General features: G+C 34.9%; 1 protein-coding gene and 2 long non-coding RNA genes across 7 annotated transcripts in view; 2 read left to right on the top strand and 1 right to left on the bottom strand.

Annotated features, from left to right (window-relative positions):
• Positions 1-18,022, top strand: part of LOC112058475 (UDP-glycosyltransferase UGT5-like) — a 59,342-nt gene that overhangs the window by 26,707 nt on the left and 14,613 nt on the right. The gene's annotated exons all lie outside the window — the stretch shown is intronic.
• LOC128198354 (uncharacterized) lies at positions 9,704-11,610 on the top strand. Its single transcript, XR_008251083.1, has 4 exons — positions 9,704-10,068; positions 10,521-10,658; positions 10,802-11,002; positions 11,082-11,610. It is a non-coding gene; the product is annotated as an uncharacterized LOC128198354 (long non-coding RNA).
• On the bottom strand, positions 11,820-15,000 carry LOC128198355 (uncharacterized). Its single transcript, XR_008251085.1, has 2 exons — positions 14,266-15,000; positions 11,820-12,963 (listed from the first exon to the last, which is right to left on the bottom strand). It is a non-coding gene; the product is annotated as an uncharacterized LOC128198355 (long non-coding RNA).

The following is an 18,022-nucleotide window of genomic DNA, read 5'->3' as shown; positions in this document are numbered from 1 at the left end:
CCTAAGTGTAGGCCAGCCTTCTGGTCACGGGAGGCGTCCATTAATCGCTTTGCAATTTCTTTAAAAAGAAAGCGAGTACTCGGATCCCATGGTCCTAGTGTTTCGATCGCAAACGGCTCAAATATGTAAGCTCCGACGAAGATTGCTATATTTGCACCGCTTGAGGGTCTCGGCTAATGCAGCAGCAGCACAGCCCATGGAGCTAGAAAGGTCTGAAGGCGCAAGGGTGTCTATGTAAGTAACTTCCCACGCCAAAGGCCTACACATCTTCCATGGCATCAATGACATTCCATCCGATCTCTTGCCATTGACGCTGGTAAACTAATGTCGGAAATTTTGCGAATGCCGATGCCGACGAGGCGTACTGGTAAAGTCGCCTGAAGCCACACTCAAAATTTTATATAGAGAATTTAATTTTATCGATTTATTCCAAAACGGGCAGGTTTTTCTAAAAATGAAAATGATCTAAGATAATGAGTAATTTTGGGGACGAAAAGACAATAACGGTTAATAGTGAATGCAGATTGTATATTAATTTCTAATAATCTGTTTGAAACTACACAACATCTTTGAATCTTTTCCTCTATAAAAGAATTAAAACCGTTTTCGAAAATTGGGGACCAGCAATTGATACTGCCGAAAAGGTCTATTTTGTCACTAATAAAAACACCTCACATTTGTTGGAATTTAGTTCTAAGCAAATTGTTTGTAATTCATTTTTTAAAAAGGTCTGCAATAATTGTCTCTAAATCTCCTCCCATCATCCCATCATCTAAATACCCCATGTTCAAATTACGAAATTAAAAGGATTCCTGTGGTTGACTTCAGAACCAGAGAATTCTATTGACAGAAGGAACGTTGATATGATATGTATGGCATCGCGGCTTTCTTTGGAGCCAAAACCAAGTTGGAGGATCCTAATCCACAGAACATGGAAAACGCTAAAGCTTACGATTTAGATCAAAACAATAGCTAACTTACCTATATGGTGGGAGGGTTGTACATGTTTCTTAAATGAAGAAAACACTATTATTATTTACCTAAGCCAAACCAATGATCACCATTCGCTAGCGATCAACGAGGCACCTAAATGTTTATCGTGTTACGTGTCTATAGAAAACTGGATATGCTTTTTATTTGAAGGCATGTTAGTAGTTGACTACTAAGTACTTGTACTACTATCTCCAGGTTGTGGCGATGTTGCATAAATATCTGCTAATATGGAAAGCGTATAAATTTCTCCCTGGGCCTAGCATGCTTTAACGACATTATCTCGTAAAGAGAAAAAGACAATACGAGTGCGGGATCGAAAATATTGTTTTTTATTTCGTTGCGAGTTCATTGTTTTGTCGGCCTCCGTGGTGCAGTGGTATGCGCGGTTGATTTACAAGTCGGAGGTCCTGGGTTTGATCGGCTGGGCTGATTGAGGATATTGTAGTCAAGGGCTAACTTGTCTGTACTAATATTATAAAGCTGAAGAGTTTGTTTGTTTGTTTGGTTGAACGCGCTGATCTCAGGAACTAATGGTCCGATTTGTAAAATTCTTTCAGTGGCCACTTGACGAGGAAGGCTATAGGAATTATATATAGCTATATTTTTTTGGACTGAAATTGGTCCAGTAAATCCAAACATCACCACAGATTACCTTTATCATATTAGTATAGATTTATAAAATATTGTATCAGGAAATAAACGATTTGATTTGATAAGAAAAAACTTATAGAATCGTGTTTTTGGGTTATGCTACCGTACAATGATCGTTACAAGAGCAGCATTCGAAAGTGCAGATACTTTTATTATTTTGCGAGAAGTTTTACTAATTTGTTTGTGTGTTTCTTTGAAACAGGCATATCGCAGTCTTTCGCTGTTAGCCTTTTTACAACCAAGTATATAATTAGATTTTTTTATGTTAATCATTAAAATGTCCTAGCTTTTGCTGGATTACTGTTGTAAGTATTTAAAACAACGATACTAACAATATACCTACTATAACATAAACTAACTTCATTCTTTCTTCATTCTTCTCACATTACGTTTACGGTTTCGTTAAAAAGTAGATACCTATTAGGTAGGTACTTCCTTCTAACAAAGTTAAGAAAAATACGTAAATAATACAATGATATGTATAATAGTTGATTATGAGAACGTGACAACTTGTTTTCCTAATTTTAAATGAAAAATATTTTTGTTAATTATTATTATTTAGGCTATTATTGCTCCATCCCATAGACTATAAGTACCTAAACGAGAAATACGAGTATAGGCTCATTAGCAACGAAATTAGAATACGGTCCATGTAGGCGCAATAAAATTAAAATTGTAGCAACTTTTTTGATCTTTGTAAATGTTCAGATCGTATAGCGAAGATATTTAAATGAAGACATCTATCACAGTTTTTTAGCAATGTCCATTTACCGAATTTAGATCATCGTGAGAGAAAAAATGGTTAAACTCGTTTTTGGACTCCATCAACACCCACATCGATGTGATATTAAGCACCATGTATGCTTTTATCTACCTATTTTAGAAAACTTCGAAATTCTTAGAACAGAGCAGAGATGTCCAAAAAACCCTGAAAACTGACTAAAATAGGTACTGGTATATTACGATCTTGGTTATAAGGTTGATACGAGACACATTATGCGACAGTACAAGTATTCGATTTTGAAGCTTAACATACAAGATTCAAGGAAGTCAAAGACCTGGGAAATATGCACCTCCTGAAAATAAATGATCAGATCGTATAGCGAAGATATTTAAATGAAGACATCTATCACAGTTTTTTAGCAATGTCCATTTACCGAATTTAGATCATCGTGAGAGAAAAAATGGTTAAACTCGTTTTTGGACTCCATCAACACCCACATCGATGTGATATTAAGCACCATGTATGCTTTTATCTACCTATTTTAGAAAACTTCGAAATTCTTAGAACAGAGCAGAGATGTCCAAAAAACCCTGAAAACTGACTAAAATAGGTATTGGTATATTACGATCTTGATTATAAGATTGATATTCTGGAACACATTATGCGACAGTACATGTATTCGATTTTGAAGCTTAACGTACAAGATCCAAGGAAGTCAAAGACCTGGGAAATATGCACCTCCTGGGTCAAAAACCTGTAAGACTGGTACGGGATAAGCCACGACCGTTGTTCCGGGCTGTTACCTCATAAGTTAGGATAGCTGTAATGATTATCAACACTTGTATAAAAAAAGAAGAAAGAAAAGAAAAGATATTTATTTTTAAGTAATGCCACATAACACATTAAATCTAGATTATAACATATTATGGCTTAACTGTCCACTCAAACAGTGGAGCACTAAAGAATTTCCTGTAATATGTGGCAAAACCTAGAAAAAGGCCTCAACTCAGCATTTTGCCGCATACTTCCAATAAAAAAAGTATGCAGCACTGATTTTCAGTTAGGACCCAGTTCAGGTGCCGCCACGCACACAGTTCAACACTTTACGTAAACTATTAAAGACAATTATTAAGAATCAATATATAATATATTGTATTTTTTAATATATTGTATCAAGTCGATATAAAGAAATTTATTTGTACTAATAGGAAAAAAAATCAAATTGAAACCTTGATAACATTGAAACGTGAAGTTAAAACGATGTTAAAACGCCATGAAATTGTTAGACCACTTACTTAGTAAATCCGTAAAAAACTATCTATTACAACGATTACCATGACCACCATGTAAACAGAGATAAGATAATAGTTAAAGAGACGTCCCCGTTTTTCGTCCAGAAATGAAGATAACTTGCAGTCATCACAATCTATACTAATCTATATCTATACTAATATTATAAAGAGGTTCTTTGAAATGGGGTAATCTTCGGAATCTACTGCTCCGATTTTAAAAAATCTTTCACCAGTAGAATGCTACGTTATCGGGGAGTGCTATAGGCTATATTTTATATTTCTGTCATATATAACTACTGAGTTATCGCGGGTTTTCTCTTACAGGTCGGACCGAAAAACTTACTTATTCGCATGCGCTGCCTCAACCATTGCGTATAACTGAAATAAATGTATGGAGGCTTTTTGAACCTTTAAAAGTTCTACAAAAAAGTCTGCGACACCATATATCTATCTTTTATATTTAAGCAGATATAGTACCTTTAGTACTTTAATAAATTATTTAAATTTTAAACTAAGGTTTACGTCATTATTTACACAACTAAACTTAAATCCTTATCAAAATAAATTATTTAATAATTACAAGGATATTAAAGAGATAATATTTGCCCTTTACAGTATGTTAATTAGTTATATAGTTTCGGAGATAATACGAAATTTCTGAAAGTCGCAGAAATGCCGCTATAGGACGCCCCGCGGTTTTAATTACGTGGTTCCCGTTTCTGTGTGAATATGAGGACCAAACATAGCCTATAACACTCGCAAATAGTGGAGCTTTCTATTGGTAAAAGAATTTTCTAAATCGGTCCAGAGATTACTACTACAAATAATCCAGAGATTACCCCCGACAACCACACAAACTTTACCTCTTTATAGTATTAGCATAGAAGTCGCTTGGGAAATTATAGTCTTTTGGTCATTGCACCACGCTCAAAAGGCTGGACCAATTTTGCTGAGGGTAGGGATAGGGATAGGGGTAGGGAACGGGTAGGATAGAGGTAGGTTAGGAGTAATCTAGGAAAAGTGTAGGGTAGGGTAGGGGCAAGGTAGAGGTAGGGGAAGGATATGGAAGGTATAGGGTAGGGGAGGAGTAGGATAGGGGTAGGGTAGGGTAAGGTAGGGTAGGGGTAGGCTGGGATTTGTGATCTAATTTGTGAGCTAGTGATAAATAAGCCCTAGATATAGGTTCATTCATTAGTTTTTTAGAGAATACTTAATAAGCATAGAAACTACATCTATTTAAAATCAAAATAATGCTCAAAGTGTATGAAGTATTTGAATGACACAGTTATTTGAACCTGGCCCTCGAAATAATATTCATGGAATAAAAAGTTACTCCATCCAAAACTTATAAAATATTATTGACAGTGACGAGCATGTCCAAAAGTACGCATCAATGCGGTCTTAATTTGATGTATTTGGATGACAGATCAAACAGGTTATAAAGGTTGTCAATACTTTAAGCCCACATTCGCACGAGAGTTTTTTTAACGGACGTTAAAAAAACGTTTAAATACAACAAATGCATTCTTAAATAAATGTTCATACAACAGCGTTTTTAATACGAGACGCTTTTTTTTCTAGCAGCGTTGCATTTCCAATTTTGGGCGTTGGAAATAGATCTTCATTTAACTTCATACTATATTTGAACGCTCTTTTTAAAGTCCGTTAAAAAAAATCTCGTGCGAATGAGGGCTTAATTTTATGATCACCAATCACAAAGTACTTTTTGTTAGTAACGTAAGCGTAGCCAATATTTATTGATATGAGTTTTTTTAATGCATCATCTCCGAGACCTGGGAAATAAAATTGTTACATTGTTAATAAAGTAGAATAAAGTAGGTACGTTTTACTTTGTATACAACAGTAAACAATTTACTTTGTATTAGGTAATTGATTATGAGACACGACTAAGACTCACGTGATATTAGGTCGGAGTATGCCCGACTGTTACCGAAGTGTTAGTTAATTTCTTAGTGGGCTAGCCATTCTGAGAGGAGACTCGTGCTCAACAGTGAGGCGAATATGAATTGTTGATGATGATAATTTGTGGAAACCAGTTAGGTACTGTATGCTGGGTCTCCTACAGTGCACTGTGTAAATGCACTGATCATTGCGTTGTTGTTTAGTAACTTGATGCCATGGTCCGCTTATCGCTTTGCAGTATTAGATAACCCTTCCTACGTATGTATAGCACAGGCTTTAACTCGCACATGGCACTTTGAGACTTTGAGAGCGAATGCAAAATACGTTTTGGAATGTATACCAGAAATTGTGGTTCCATTATCGAATCTAGATTAAAGAACAGAAGATAATTGAGAAGCGTTTTGGCAAGAAAATTACTTGGATAATATTGGACGAAATATTTCCCTGATGACTGGTTTTCTTATTCTTTAAAACATCGTCAGGAAACCTGCACACCAGAGAATTTTCTTCATTCTCTGCGTGTGTGAAGTCTGCCAATCCACATTGGGCCATCGCGGTGGACTATTGGCCTAATCCCTCTCATTCTGAGAGGAGTATCAAGCTCAGCAGTGAGCCGAATATGGGTTGATAACGAATAGAGCACCACTACGTATATGAGTATGTACCCATTATTATACAGACTAATGTTTAGATAATGTCGCTTAACAACGAATAAAATGGTAACTATGCGTTTTACAATTTATTCGTTCCGGCTTCCGCTGCAAATCTAAACGAATAATTTTATCTTGTCATTACTTTAAGTAACAAGTTTAGGAGTAGACATATTTACTTAGTACCAATCTAATCATTTAAATCACTGGAAGGTCATGCAAAGCTTGGCAGGCACGACTACAAACTCAAATGTTTATTATTATGAAAACTACAACGTTGAACACTTTTCTCCCTATAATATTGTACCTTAGACATAATACTGACAGATTTTATTTCCAATAACAGTTATCATAATATGTATAACCCAATTCGCAGTGAGACCAATGAATACAAATGATCGGAAACCTTAAAATGTTACATACAAACCTTGACATTTGCTATATAGATAAATATCCAAAACAGCAACATTTATTACTTACCTAATGATTAAAATTCGAAAATAATTCATTACTTATATGTATATGTATATAAAAGTAAGACATCACCAATAAATTCACATCGGCTTCAATTTATACTAGCAAAGAAGGCAAGGACGCCCTCTAGTACTTAAATATTTGGCGCATGGTTGATAATTACATTATTGCAATTGATCAATTTATCCAACGAAATGCTGCAGAGGTTAATTGTTTACTATGTATTCATTGCTATAATAAAAATATAAAACGCATAGGCTTTTATTTACACTAAAATTAAAAGTTATAGGTGTCCGTTCGTAATTCATTATTTGTCGCATTGTTGGTAACTGCATTTAATTGGTCAGATGGTCCAACAAATTGTTGCGGAGGTGAATTAGTTACTCTGCTGTCTATACATCACTCAAAGAGTTAACTCGTCGATAACTAGTTTATGGTTATTTATTTTGCGCACATCTACGAATACGTCATATATATATATATATATTATATATACTAGCAGTTGACCGAGACTTTGTAGCGTTAAAAAAGTCACCGGAAGAGCAAGTTCCTCCACGTCCTAACCAGGCATGGACAATATTTCACAGCCCGTCCCAAGATTTGAACCCAGGATCCTCGTTATCCAAAGACACATGGATTAACCACTGGACCTCCGGGGCAGTTTGTTTTAATAAAACACGTATTCCTTTAACGTGTTTTTTAACCAAACCAATTCTTTTTCAATTTTCTTTCCATTTTACGTTTGTTACCTCATAACTTTCCATCATCATTCATTTCCTCAGTCATTTATTAACCAATTTTGAAAATATTTTTTTTGTTTAAAAGAGTGACCTTATAGTTATACTTAAGAGTTATTTATACTTTTCTACAAAACTTTTATTAATTACTGTAAGTATTACAACAAACACCGGTGAAACTGTACAATTATAGTTATCAATCATTTTTGTGTATCACTCCTGATGACCTTGAACTATTTATTATTGAGTGAATAGAATTAAGAGTTCCTTTGAATCCAATCATCCTGCTTTATTACGAGTTGATAGTCCACCAATCATGAAAATAGATTAGTAAAGGTATTTTAAAGTGTATACCAATTTATTATTATTGACAATTAATGTTTGTAACAATTAACAAAGAATGTAATTAACAGCTTAACGACCACAACGACCCAATATTTACCTACATGTCATCAACCGAGCTCGTGGTTCAATGATGTTTCTTTACACTACAATGAAATGGGCCGTTTAGGACATTTAGGACAGAAAGGTTGGCTCATTTTTCGCGCAAGGATCAGCCTGGCTGACGGCTGGCCAGCGCGGAATAGCCAATATTCTTGCCATCACACCACGTGGGCATGGTTTGTATAGTTATTAGAATAAGTTAGCTTGAGTTCCCTATTGTATTATTTTTAGGGCTTTAAATACCAAAATGTCCGGTATAGTCTCACGAATATCGCCATGTTGTTTGCTAGCTCTATGGCTTTAACATTTATAATTGTTGCTACATGAAGTCCCGAGGTAAAAAGAAAAGACATTGATCGACTGTTTCATTTATTAATTTGCAAAATATAATGAATAGCAGATCCTGGGTTCGTTCCCTGGCTGGGCCGATTGAGGTTTTCTTAATTGGTCCAAGTCTAGCTGGTGGGAGGCTTCGGCCGTGGCTAGTTACCACCCTAACGACAAAGACGTACCGCCAAGCGATTTAGCGCTCCGGTACGATGTCGTGTAGGAACCGAAAGGAGTGTGGATTTTCATCCTCCTCCTAACAAGTTAGCCCGCTTCCATCTTAGATTACATCATCACTTACCATCAGGTGAGATTGTAGTCAAGGGCTAACTTGAAAAGAATAAAAAAAAAATAAAAAATGGGTTAATCACACAATCCGACAGACACACACTCGCATATGTAGTGTATGAAACTGGTGACGTGCCAATTATACCGGCAGACCTTGAGCCAGATCAAACGGTCAATACACGTAGCGTGCATTTCCGTAATTTTCAATGTGATCACCGTTACTGTGAGATAGAAAGGTCTGCAGGGTCATTATGTAACTCGGTGAACGCTTTAAAATCACAGTCACGACAACAAATGACAGCGATTTTTCGTTTTTGCGATCATGTAACACACATCTCCCACCGAAATGACGTCATCTTGGATCGTTCTCTGTCACGGTCACTTGTAGGGATTTATCCAAGTTATAACGCAGTTTTTACGTATCGATAGTCAGTTTAAGCGATTATGTAAGCTTAATGATCATAGAACTGGGTGACACAGAAGTTGTCAAAGTCAATCGCTATAGAAACTAATACCGAGCAGTGTTTTAATAAAGTTTACTTGACGCCTGTGATTCAATAATTACAAATAAAAGTACTTTTAGGATTTTTTTGAATTTTGTACTATACCTTGTAAGTAAGGTATTAGTTTGTAAGTCAATAAAATCAGAATTAGAAAAGTTTTTCATGTAAAATATGACGAAAGTTGAGAATATATAGTAGGTACCTACCTACATACTTATTTCATAAAGCAGAATTACAGTTTTAGAGTTAGTTGAAGTGAATTTAATTAATTGTGTTATTTTTGTAGTGTTTATTGACATTGCCATGTACAATACAATGCATGTAGCATTTGTATTGTACGCGGAAACGGAACGAAAAAGATGTCTTTGTCGAGTTCATTGCAAAACTTTCGTGTCGCGATACCAGCAGGTTTTAGAAGAAATACAAAGTCTTCGAACAACTGCTGTTCGCAATGAATTAGAGATAAGTAAGTTATATGAATGAATGAAGGAATTTTCTTGTGGACGTGGACTATGGGCCTAACCCCTCTCATTCTGAGAGGAGACTCGAGCTCAGCAGTGAGCTGAATATGGTATTTTTATATGGTGAGCTTCCATCATAGGATAAGTTGGTTTAAGATTTGGAGTAGGCTTATTCAGTACTAGCAGACACACCATAGTTTGGCCGGTGTAGTTCCCGTTCCTGTGGAAATATGGGGTAGCACAGAGTAATACGGGCTATATTTTATATAGCCTATATTACTCTGTGCTGTAGCTTACCAATGGTGAAAGATTTTTTATAATCAGTCCAGTAGTATTTGTGTTAGATTGTAAGAAACAAATAATATTATCTAAAGATCGGTCACTGTCATCCTAAGAACCTAAATTAAACCATTGAATATTATTTACTTGTCTTGGCAGCTTTAAACTTTTATGCCAATGGATCATACAAATGGCTTTGTGATGGCTAAGGCATCTTTTAGCAAATGCCTACATGAAGTCGCTGACGCTCCTGAATACCCCAGCTGTTTAAAAAAAATGTGTTAAGTTCCCTTTGCATTAAACACAAAATCATTATAAATAAGTAAGTATGAAACTAACTTATAGCACAGTATGAAACTAACATAACCTATTCATTATATTTTTAGTTTTTTTTTTCTAAGACTCAACTAATTTGTGTTCACTACCACACTGAATCTTTCATAGGTTGATTTTGCATAAAAACTTATTTGCAAAATGAGATTGATTATTGATTGAGATTAATAAATAATACACAGAGTGCTTATTCATATCACAGGATGTTACTGTAAATAGACATATACCCAGGTGCTTAATCTAGATTAACATCTACTTACAGATTTAAGAAAAAATTTGGATTGCCCGGGTATTAGGATGCATTGATTGCACCCATGTGACAATAGTTCGGCCTACAAGCCAAGAGCTACTAGGAGGCTAACAATTAGAATTGAATAAAAGCATGGTACCTCCTTTTATTTAAACATTAACTTATTTATATATTGTCAATTAATATTTCAGATATATTTGATGCCAATCTAATAATAACATAGTGGATGCTCAATTTGGTGGTGCATCTTATGACTTGTAAATATGGAACAGGTGCAATAAGACCACTTGAGGAAAACCTGCCCAATAGGGACCGCTGTTGGTTGTTAGGTAAGCTGTTGCTTAGGTATAACTGTCAGTTAATGAAATTAAAGGATCCAAATATAAATTATATACTATAAATTATATATAACTGTTACTTTTATGTAGGCAAAATACATAATACATTGCAATACACACTTCAATTCTTTCAGGTGACCAATGTTTGCATGATGACCCCCATCTTGGGAGCTGCTCCTAGATCCCATGAAGATATGCACAACATTGCTGTGTCAGAAATACGGTGGAGCCTTGTAGTTGGGTGCATATTGTAAAATGTTTCCTCACTCCAAAACCATGAACTCTGGTTTCCTAAACCCTCAAGCTATGCAGCCGAAGGAGGAGACTTATCACAGGTCAGTATATTATATACCTACTTTATAAGAACTTGTTGGGCAGTACCATGTATACCTACATTATGATTTATTTTTCTAGGAGAATCACTAATAATTTTGAAGAAGTGAAGAGCTTAACAATGTTTCAACGAACACCTAAAGAAGCTTTCACTTGGCTGTTAGATCAAGGGCTGGATACAGAAAACAGTAATCCTTGTGATGGCAGTATTGTCCAAGGATTCCTCACTCAAAACCATGATAACAAGTTGCTAGAACCCTCAAGCTATGCAGACAAAGGACTGGATATATTTTTTCGTGACCGTATAATTATTTATACTTAAACCATACAAAGCACTATCTAGCCCCAAAGTAGGCATACAGAGTAGCTTGTGTTGTGGGTACTAAGATAGTTGATATTATAATATTCATTTACATTTATATACTACCTATAAATACTTATATAATGTATAAATACACACACACTGGAAAAAACCCATGCTCTTCACACAAATATTTTCCAGGTGTGGGAATCGAACCCATGACCGTGGATGCAGGAGCACTACTTACTGCGCCACGCGTATGTGTTTTTATTTTGAAGCAAATTATTAAAGTTGATAATTCAAATTGTAGCCATGTTTTTAATTAATCTATAATTAATTTTTAATTTACATTTTTGTTAAATATTTACCTATACTTCAGTCTATTTTTGTTAGAGGGGGTACCTATATGTGTAAGTAGGGTCGTTTCTTGATTAAATTAAACTAAAGAATGAAAGATATATATTATAACAAAATTTGTCAACAACAATTATATCAAGTCTGAATAAAAAATACCAACACAAGTTAATATATTTTTTATTTTTAAGTAATAGATGTTACACAAATATAGAAAGAACTACCTGGCCCTACCTGCTTAACATTAAACAACATTGTTTTTAATCAAATCATTATTTATTTATTTCCTACAATGTGGTAGGCACATGTTTTGTTCTTAAAATTATTGAATTGTATAGATAAACAACTAATGTAGTATTCAATTTTTTCTTTTACAATTACTTAAATAATAATCATCATCATCATCATCATCATCATCATCATCATCATTATAAACACATATTCGGCTCACTGCTGAGCTCGAGTCTCCCCCAGTAAGAGGGGTTAGTGCCTACCCGCACTTGGGAAACCCCGCACTGGAAAGCGTGGTTGGTCGGTTGGTTGGATGTTCGCGGCTCAAGGTCGTTGTGCTTGGAGGTCCATGTAAGAGGCCTATGTCCAGCAGTGGACGTCTATCGGCTGATAAGGTAAGGGAAGGCCAATGCCTAACCCCTCTCATTCTGACAGGAGCCGAATATGGGCCAGCATATTTGGATTACATTGGCAGACATCACATATGCAGAGAATTAAGAGAATTCTTTGGTATGCAGGTTTCCTCACGATGTTTTCCTTCACTGTTTGAGACACGTGATATTTAGTTTCTTAAAATGCACACAACTGAAAAGTTGGAGGTGCGTGCCCCGGAACGGGTTCGAACCCACACCCTCCGGAATTGGAGGCAGAGGTCACATTCACTGGGCTATTAGGGATAATAATAATAGTTAAATAATATTTCCTCCTAATAATAGATAATAAAACATATTTTGATGTGCAATTTTACAATAAAATTTTTATCTAATACTATGTAATACTGAAATTAACCAAATGATAATAATCATATTCTTTATATACAGTGATGTCATAATTAACTATATTAAATTAAAATGAAATTATATTTGACAATTTTCTCTTATTGATAATAATCTTATAAAAAATCTGTTCATTAAATGTTTGTTTAATTCTTTCTTCATGAATCGTTCATAGAGATGAAGGATTCAGAATCACCAATTTTTTCAAGGTGTTTTGCACCTCAATGGTGACCAGCGACATGGAGACTTCCATAGTCAGTCCCTGGCACTCAAAGTTTAGAGCCCACATCTTCATGTTGATCTGAAATGTAGAAAATATTTTTTTATTACATGAACTACATATGCCCCCGGTTTCTTTAAGTAGATCTCATTCCTGTGGGAATATTGAGATAAGAAATGGCCTATGTATTATATCTTGATTAAGAGTTTATATAAATGACAAATCTAGGGGGGGGGGGGGTTAATTGATATATTTATACCTCAGGTATATTACTTGGTTCTACAATATATTTCTGTGAGATGGTGATAACAAAAATAATACTTTGTTGTATTTATGTTGAGCTTCTTTTCAGACGAAGAATGTTTGTGATCCTTTAGTTTCAGGTTAATGAATATTGTTATCATAAACAATACATTATTGTAAATGATAACAATATTCATTATATGTGATATTTAACAAATCAAAATGATGATATTTAACAAATCAAAATGTGCAATATTTATTAAGCTGAACATGTACATAATAAAAGAAAATATAAAGTACAAATTACATGGTGGAAAATATAAAGTACAAATTACATGGTTACATCCACTGGGCCATTGCTGTGCTTATGGACCTATATCCCTGGCAAACCCTCTAGTCTCTGCAGCAACTGGGCTTTTATGGGATTAAACTGAGCTCTTTTGTTTTTTGATTTGCCTTATATTTTATCCAGTTTTGTAGGAGATACATATACTTGTAGGATTTAACTTAACTATATATTGTAATTGAAATTTGAATTAATTATTTTAAGTGGCTAGCCTCAATCATAAAAAAATTACTAATCAAGGTAGGATTTTATATTTAGCCTTAATGTAACTAAAACAAAAACCTACAAATACAAACAATTCTAATACATCTGCATAAAAAGACAAAGTTTGATTTTGATTATTCGTGTTGTACTTAATGCTTAGAACTTAAAGGCTTCTTAATGCAATATGCTAGTCACAAAACCAAGTATTATGTTAAGCTTAAAATAGAAAATTATGAATTTCAATTGAATATAATTACTATCTGATGCTTGACGGTTCCACCTGCATAGTTCCCACTCCCTTGGGACTATAGGGATAAAATATAGCCTATTACACTCACAAGTTATGTGACTTTCTGTTGGTGAAAGAATTTTCAAAATCGGTTTAGTAGATAAAAAGATAAAAGATAAATATACTTTATTTGCACACCACAAAGACAAAAACAAGTGAAATAAAAAACAAATTAGGAAGAGATCAGCATACAAAAGGCGGCCTTATCGCTAAGATCCAGAGATTACCCCCTACAATATCAAAAATTTCCTCTCATCCTCTTTAAAATAATAATATAGAATATAGATATGTGATAACTTACACAACGCCACTGGCAGACGCGAACACGGAAGGTTTATTTAGTAGCCTGACTTTCCAAAGGCCCTCCAAAACAACCCATCGCCAAGTTTGGGTGGCACTCTGCAATCTCCAATTAGAGTTCCAATTGGCGATCATTGAGTTTCCCGGACATCTTTAGTTGCAAGCGATAAACTTTAATATACAAAACACTATAAAATATACTTTACATATTATCACAACGACCATTAAATTAATCATAGGCAGACGATAAAACTTTGAAGAACTTTCGTGTAGATAATGTTTTATGTAAAAGTGGCCGTTTACTTTGATAAATTAACTATTAACACTAATAAAAATGTATACGATAAAATGATTAATACATTACTTCTATTGAAAACAAAAAACTAGCAGCAAGTACTTTGATCCAACGAAACCAATTTTTTTATTAATATTTTAATACGGCTTTGTTTACCAACAAAGAAACTATGGCACTTCACTTCACCACAGACAAACAGCAAAATCAAGTATAATGCGTATATGTGCAAAAGTATGCCGCACCCGTAGTAAGTAGTACCGGGAAAGGGTGTATTTTATTGAGTCGCATAATGTCGATAAAATTTTGCGCCTAGAACGATATCACTAGGCATTGTGGCTGTCTTTTGTCTTACATAATCGGAATTGCAAAAACACTCTAGTGTTCAATTTAGCTTTGCGTTACACAGTTAGAAGTGATACGTCGAGATACATAATCAGCCTGCTGAGCTTTTTAGAACTTCCTGATAGCTATTATAAATATGAAAGTTTGTATGTTTGTTTACGTAATGTTCGTTACGGTCTTGGATGAATTTGGCACATATACTGGTTTAGTATTTACCCGACTGCAAGAAGGAAGAAAAGGGTTATGTTTTTCGCGCGTATCTTGTATGTATGTTTGTATGTATGTATGTATGTATGTATCTATGTATGTAATATTCTTTATTACCTCATATCTTCCAAACCACTGAACGAATTTACGTAATTAGGATATCGTTAGATTTGTCTCTATAACCCAAGTGTTCTTAGATAGGTGAAACTAAAAAAAAATAACAAGTAGACTGTGAGACGCTATAGACTCGAATTACTCGAATTAGAAAACAGTAGGGATCTTAGATACTGGATAGAATGATTTTCTTCTACATTATTTAATAGGTCCCGACTGTTTTCTAATTGCTTTCTATACTTCTGGACTGAGCTTGTTTTTTTTCTGTTCAGTTTTTTTTATTTTTTTAATTAATTTATTTATTTACACGATTATTTCTGAATCTGATAATGCATTTTTAGTCAAAATCGAGTCGTTAAAGAGTATAGGTATACCTAATTAAATTGGTATCATAATAACGAATTCCACGAAGATAAATTGTTAGGTGTCCAAGTTTAATGACTACCTACTATCTAATGAGACGTTGTATTTCTGTTCGTCAGGGATTAGTACTTATTAGACATAGAGTTACTACATAAAATTACTTAGTTAAAATCATACATTTAAGGGTACAGAATGGTTAAAATATATCTTTTTCATATTAATTGTCTTGGATGATGAATTTTTGAATGGGATTTTAAGCTATGGTTTTAAGTATAATGTATAGTTGTTTTATGTCAATAACTCAATCTCAATATACTTCATATCAACAACAGACTGTCAATACAATATTTATTTAACTACATAATGCTGTCCTAAGAGTAAATTTCGTGCATTTGGGAGCCTGAACACAGAGTAAATTTGAGCCTGAATGAATACTTGTGCCTACTACTTTGCATATCTTCAGTATATTAATAAAATAATCAGTAAATGGAATTAAGGCGCGGTAATATTCTCAAAGAGGATTAAGTATTAATCCTCTTTGAGAATATTAATATTAAAATAATTAATAATAATAGTTAAAGAAAGCCCTGATGAAGGAATACGACGTAGTGTTTCTGGAAAACTTCAACACTGATTGTATGTTGGGTCATCTACACGTGTATGGGATAAACGGTAATATTCTCAAAGAGGATTAAGTATTAATCAAAATTTGCGAAGAAACTCAAAATTTAAACTATGCCGATTACCGAAAAGCCAGTTACGATATTATGACGTCTCTACTAATAAAGTTTCAGAAATAGATTACAAAAGATTTCATTCAAGACTTTGAGAAGTGGGTGTAAGAAATGCGTTCTACGCTTGTTTTTATTAATACTAGTGCGATATTCTCGCTTTCCGACTACTCGTATGTGTACAGTGCTCGGATTCTCAGCCTTTTTCCTCACATCGGCGAAAGCCCCCAAAGGGTATTCGAGCCGCTTCTACGAAGGCTAGCTAAAAGAGGTCACCGTGTCTCAGTGGCCTCATTCTACCCCATCAAAAATCCACTTACTAATTACACTAACGTCAGCTTTGGAGGTCACTCTCCTGGAAAGGACATCTTTAATTTGACACTGTTCGAGAAGTTCTTCAAATTGCAGCACTTTCCGATAATAGGGCGTTTAATGAAGCAGTTGTGGCACTATCAACCTTTAAGTGATGCGGTGTTGAAAATCTACAGAACGGCTGTCCTTTAACCGTTAAAGGAAGCCTTGATGAAAGAATACGACGTAGTATTTCTGGAAAACTTCAACAGTGATCGTATATTGGGTCTGTATATTGGGTCTTCTACACGTGTATGGGATAAACGCACCGGTCATTGCTATGATAACTAGCAACTAGATGCCATGGTCTGCTGACCGCTTTGGAGTTGCCGACAACCCCTCGTATATGCCATTGATGACCCATGACCTTTAGGCAACGAATGGAAAATACGTTTTTGTAGATATTTTACAAACTATGGTTCCGTTACGAAATGAAGCAGGATAGAGAATCATTTTGGTAGGAAAATTTCTGATGTAGAGGATATTGGATGAAGTATATCTCTGATGTTGTTGAATAGATATCACGCTTTGAACGGTCCTACGCCTCTCGTGCCAGGAGAGATAGAAGTTGGGAGGATGCATTTGGCTCGAACTAGGGAAGTTATCCCTAAGGTAGGTGTAGGTGGTATTTGAACATTAACATCTGAAGAATAATGCAGTGTTGCATTAGCAGATGTTAATATGAGATTTTGAAAACCAAGATGTTGTAAGCTTGAACTGAACGTTGATGAAATTGAGGTAGGGTAGGCCATTAGGCTCTTTTCGCGCCATAATATAAACAAAAGGCGTTGACCTCCATAAACTTTTTCGCCACGATAACCTACATAAATCGCACATTCTAAAGTACCGGTCGCGGCGACTGCAGAATAATAATGTATTTTTGGGCGGCCTACAAACCTTTATCGATAAGGAAGTACCAATGAACTTAATCTAAGGTCAGAAGTGACAAACATTTTACTCACCGCTTAGTTTATAGATTTCAAACACGTAGCTTTGGCGGCTTTGATTTGATTTCCATAATTTTTGGACTTTCCTACCTCAACCACAATGACAACAATAAAAAAAATTAAAATAACTGGTACATTTTAGATTTTTATTCTAAAAACCGGTGTGTAAAATTCCAAATGATTCAGTCATTTGAAAAATGAAAGTATGGTAGTGCAATTAACAGGAAAGATACTTAAAAGGCCCTACTCACACATCTGCCGCAGGGGCAATCTAGGGTGTAGGAGTGGATCCTTAATTGCATCCTTAATTGTGATATGTATAGGCATGCCGGGGCAATTTGGGAAGATGGCCCTGCGGCAGGGCGGCAGGGGCACGAGACTATCCTTGATCCCCATTCTCAATATGTG

This window comes from Bicyclus anynana, chromosome 9, assembly GCF_947172395.1.
Source record: "Bicyclus anynana chromosome 9, ilBicAnyn1.1, whole genome shotgun sequence".
Taxonomy (NCBI): Eukaryota; Metazoa; Arthropoda; class Insecta; order Lepidoptera; family Nymphalidae; genus Bicyclus; species Bicyclus anynana.
Note: the sequence above shows the minus strand (reverse complement) of the source record. Positions and strands in the feature narration are given on the sequence as shown.